Source organism: Saccopteryx leptura, chromosome 11, assembly GCF_036850995.1.
Source record: "Saccopteryx leptura isolate mSacLep1 chromosome 11, mSacLep1_pri_phased_curated, whole genome shotgun sequence".
NCBI classification, from domain to species: Eukaryota; Metazoa; Chordata; class Mammalia; order Chiroptera; family Emballonuridae; genus Saccopteryx; species Saccopteryx leptura.
The window spans coordinates 29715666-29721259 of NC_089513.1; the positions used below are offsets into that span (position 1 = coordinate 29715666).

General features: G+C 37.2%; 1 non-coding gene across 1 annotated transcript; it reads left to right on the forward strand.

Moving 5' to 3' along the window:
• The first annotated feature begins 3323 nt into the window (after positions 1-3323).
• On the forward strand, positions 3324-3457 carry LOC136383666 (U11 spliceosomal RNA). The gene has a single exon (XR_010747476.1). It is a non-coding gene; the product is annotated as a U11 spliceosomal RNA (small nuclear RNA).
• The last annotated feature ends 2137 nt before the right edge of the window (positions 3458-5594 follow it).

Sequence of the window (5594 nt, forward strand, 5' to 3'; positions counted from 1 at the left end):
TAACTCTATGCAATAGAGCCCAGGCCTTCGCCTGCCTGCTCCACTGTGCTCTTAAATGCACCAATTGTCATTATTCAAACAGGGCCCCAACACTAAACAGTTGCCTTATACCACAGCTGGGGTCCTACTTCACTGGCTGCCAAGACCATTCATTGAGTGAGCGAGTGGGCATGAAGTTGTCCATTGAAGGGATTAATGGTACCCATGTTGAAATCAGCTTTAAAATCCTGATTAGAAGTCATTCTCCCTTTTACTGAACTTGGCTTACAAAATAGAGAGCTGAGAAGCTGTTTAAGAGAAGTGGTTAAAACCTCAGGTTGTGCAGTCAAGTTGCTTGTGTTTGAATACTGGGTCTGACGTTTAGTAGTTGTGTGACCTTGATCAAGTCATGCAGCTTCTGTAACTCTTTGCTCCTGAAGTTGGGTTAACTATAACACCAACTTCCTGAAGAAGGGATATTTTAAAATGGCAATGAATATAATAGGCTTAGCATCTAATAAATTCTCAATGAACATTTTGCCTTCCTCTCTTCCTCTCACCCCTTTCCTCTCCACCACCCTCCCCTCCCCAGGAAACTGGAACACTCTCAGAGGTGGTGCAGACATTGTCCCCACAACACAGAATACCCGTATGACAAGTGAGATTCTAAAATGGGCACTTACAAGATTTTTAAAACATTGGTTGGAATTGCAGAATGAAAATCATCGAAATGCCTATGAAATGTTGAGCTCTGGAAGAAGACATGATTCTGAATATGGACTCATCAAACCAATATGTGCTTAGTCTCGATCAGTCTGGATCTTACCATTTCTGCCATATACCCACAGAAGGTACCTAGTCTAGTTATCTTTGTCATAGACTATAATGAATGAGAATTTATCTACATTTATATACATAAATACATATATGTGTATATACATGTAAATACATATATATGTCTGTATACACACATGCATATATTATGTGTAATAGTTTCATAGATATCGATTGATATTCCCAAATCTGAACTAGGTAATAAAACTTGACCCTTTCCTTAAATACAGGATTTAAAGCTTGGAGATGTAAGGTCCACATTGAGATTCAGGTCTCCTTTCATTTTAACGTCCTGCCACTTTGACTAGGAAATCTCTTGGCAAAACCTTCCGTTCTGGGAAGACAACCTGGGGAGCAGGCTCACAGGGAACATATCTGCAAATCCCATCAAAGAAGACTTTGTTGATAATCCCTTTGAGTGATCTGTAAGAGACAAAGTCTACTTGAGCCCTACCCTCCTCTTGGTCCCTTGCCCTTGATTAGGGCACATGTAATCTCAAAGCTGATTCCAACTTCTTCCTTTCCACGTAAGGAAAATTAACACCAAGATTGATAGTAGCACTAATTTCACAAACCACTTGATACTTGACTATATCAGTATGAGAACACCAAGATGCCCACATCACATCTACCTTGAATTCTACGTATCATGGACAAGAACCTTCAGCAAATAAAATTGGAGGGACATTTTGCTCCAAAATTATCATTTTACAAACAAGAAACAGAGAGATAAAATCAATTTGTCCACAATCAGATTTTCAGTCACTGGTTTTAATTGTTCCCAGAATTTCATTTCTGTATGCATTTCCCCACAAGGAAGGAAACAAGTAGTCATTTTCCTTTCATAAAGGAAGGGGGAAGACAAAAGCAAAGCAACAGAATTTATCTTTATGAAAGCGAATTCTGTAGATATTTTGCCAAAAAGGACACATAGTGAAAATGAATTAGTTCATTTGAATGGTTTGTGGAAAATACATATTTCCCGAAGCAGGTGGTGCTATCAAAGTGAATAGGGAGAATAATGTCGTGTATGAAAAATATTTTTTTTCAAAATACTATTTTTCAAGTCGAAAGGGAAATGACACAAAATCCTACCACTGACTCTGACAGCATATTCTAATGGGTTCTGGCTATGTTTTAGAGAAACCCACACCCACATACAAACAGAAACAAACATTTTCAAAAAGGATATGTATAGAAAACCCTGGAGGTTTTACATTTGTTAGATGGAAGAAAAAAAGAAAGACAAACGGCCTGCCAGATAATGAGATGAGTGAACAAGTAAGTCATTGGAAACTCACAGAATGCACTGTTTTGAAACATTTCTAGTACTGTTGATACAAGCAGAGGGACCTGGATGGAATTTAAAAAAACGAAACAAAATGCCCTTATCCCCTGAACATGTTAGCAAAAAATTTCAAAATCTAACCCTTTGCAAAAGTAGCTCTGTGGATTACTGTGTCAATTAATTTGTTTTTAGTATATTTCTATTTCACTGTCTTTCTTTTATTTTTCTAGATTTTTTTTTCTTTTCAACTAGTAAATTTTAATTCAACAGGCATTTACCAAACTCTGGTCATAGACTGTGGTTTGAACCACAGTGGACATTACAGGGCATTTGAGATTAGAAATGGTAAAAAAATGTGTTATTTCATTAAAATTAGCTTATTTCATTAAGTACTAAACTATATGGTGATCTGTAAGTGTTGGTCCTTGCCATCCTGAGAGACTTTCTAATTCATCATCCTTACTGGGATACTTTATAAACAATTTTTCTATTGAATATAATGTCCATGGGAAAAAAAACTGCATGTAATAATTTTATAGCCTCATGTCTCTTGCTCCTCTCATCTGTTCCTGGACTCACCAGTCTGTTGAAGAACTATTTGACCTTTACTTCCACCTGGCATGGGTGGTCTATGTAACAACCAGAGTAGTGGTACCACTGTCCTGCTTCCATTTGGAGAGCTGACATTAAAACCAGGCACCAGGGCATGAGCAACCAGACATGGCCAGGTGCTTCCTCTTCTCAAGCTCTGCTTCCTCCTCTGCCCCTCACTGCCTCTACCCAGGTGGCTGCTCTCCACTGCTCAGCATTTTGAGAACTAACTCAAATCTTCACTCTTGAGCGAAGCTTCTCCTAATCCGGCATCCCTCCAACAAATTTTTCTAATTCTTTCAGCTTTTATCATATATTTACTACTTAATTAAATGTCCACATTACCTGGTCACGGATGCTTTATAAGCAATTACATAATGCACTACCTGGAAACTAAGTACTCACTGTTTGAAATCTGGACTTGAACTTGCCGTCAGGGTTACACTCCAATCTTGTTGGTGCAGAAGAGTTAGGTAGTCTTCCTGATAAGTTTGTGTAGGGTCTTCTTCCTTATGCCTCATATTACTAAGACATTAATATCTATGTAGTATCTCAAGGTAGAATACTCAGAAGCATCACAAATTGTTTCCCAGAACTCCAATACACACTGAGTAAAAACCTTGTTAATTAAGAAAAGGGCTTCTGTCATGAGTGGCACACGTAGGGCAGCTCGATTGCTCTATGTGAGGAATCAACATCAAGAGATTTTGGAAGCATAATTTTTTGGTTTGTGGGCAGCTGGTGATCATTGGTCCTAGCGCCTGTAAAAACAAAACAAAACAAAACAAAAAACCTTGTTAATTATATAATATATTGTAACTGTAGATTGAATATGTTTCCTCAACATCATTCTTAATACCCTGAGCTGGGACTCCTGTACTCCTCAGTCCATCAGTTTTATTCTGGACCAATAAAAAGGTTTCTTCTGCTAGGCACACCTATACTCCAGTCCTTCATCTCACCATGTTGTGCCAGAGATACCTTGTTAAAATGACAATGAAATTGATTATGGCCCTGTTTGAAACTTCTAATGGCTCCTCTTTGGTGCCAATTCCATGGTGTGAAATTCAAGGTCTTTCATGATACCTTACCCAGAATAGGCATTATCCAGAATAAGCATTAAATATTGCATACTCAAATGCTTACCACATCGTGATCAGGAAAGAGATTTCACTAAACTTGCTGGTTTACATCTTCTTGGGAAGGCAAAATTTCAGATGAAATGGCTTTCTATCCCCACTTTTACTTAGTAAGAAGAAACAGACTCTGTTTATGGCAATAAAGGCATTGATTAAGCAGAGTATGGGAAAATGTCAATGAAAATTGACAGCTGTGACTTCTCACTTAAAATATTAAGTAAAAGTTGCCCGCATTTCTTTCTCCTCCACCCTCTCCTCCTAGTTCTTCTAGTGTTTGATTAAATGCACTAGAATAAAAACATCAATTTACTCTCGTTAGAGGGCAAGACATTATGAATTAACAAAGTCAGATCTGTGGGCAGTTTGATTCAATTCTATTCCTTTCAAGTACTTATGATAACTGGACCTTAATCTTTCTGACATAGAGATCATTAGTATCATTTAGCTCATATGATATTGGTCATCTAAAAGTGATTTGTAACTAGAAAATATATATGCACATGCATATATAAAATATACATATACACATAAAACACACATATGCATATTCATGTGTGAAGGTATATGTGTATTGTGTTTTTGTTAAATCTATATTCATAAGTATTGGTAAACGTAATTTTGGGTTTTAGGAGATTAACTGTTAATGTTTCTTAAAATACGTTGCCTCTTTGTGCTTTTAAGGATGCCTTCTAAAATGGTCACATTTCTCAATCTCTCTATAAAAAGAAATTTCTTTAAAAAAATTAAATTTCAGCCCCACCACTTCTAAATTGAATGGAGCTGAAATTAAAAGGTTTTACCAAAAGGAGAACCGAGTTAAAATAATGACTGTATTATTGCAAGAGATCCAAAACATGAGTCAAATTGCTTTCTGAGCTCGAAGATAAGAGTGCGGAAGCTGTATATTCCTGAAGGAATATCTGGAGAACAACAATAATACAAGCTTCATTACCTGGTGTCATGCTTATAAAGTGAAGCTTTGGGTTGCAAATGGTATTTATTGAAAGCTAACCAGATTGTGAGCATTTAATTGAATATATCAATTTTCAGGAGACCAGAATTGTTGTGTTTGCTTAGAAGCTTGTTCTAGAGAGTTTCCCCCACCCCTGCTAGAAATATGTAATATACACACACACACACACAAACACACACACACACTTTTTTTTTTTCTGTAAAAAGCTTCAGGTAAAGCTGTAATTTGCTTCTGCAATCATATCAGTTACTGTGGCAAAAATGCAACCCCAGATCTCACATGACAGTTTACAAATTAAAACCTGTAGAAATAATTAAAAAAGGAGATATGTACAGGAGTGTTACGGTGAAAACGTAAAGCGCTAGTAGCCTGCTCAACTGAGTTATAACGAGACGTGAGATACAAACTAATTGTACTTAACTTTCTCCCAGTGAAAACTGCATGTTCCACAACAGGAAGGAGAAAGGGTGGGTGCGATATTTTGCTCTCTTAAAAGTTCATACCATAAAAGAGAAGCAACACCAGGAAAGATATGACAGAGGGTGGGAGGGGATGTGGGCATGTTGATATTCAATAAATTGTTGTGAATCCTTTCTTATCTTTTAAGTAGTTTTATCTGCCCTTGCTTTTTTTTTATTCTACCTGATGATGTATTCAACAGAGGCTTTTAGAGCAACTACCCCTTTGAGTCACTACACCTTTGTTGGTCAGACTGTATAGCTCACCCTTTTCCTTGTCTCCACACTATAGCACCTAGCACATGCCTGGGCACACACCATACACATCCAAT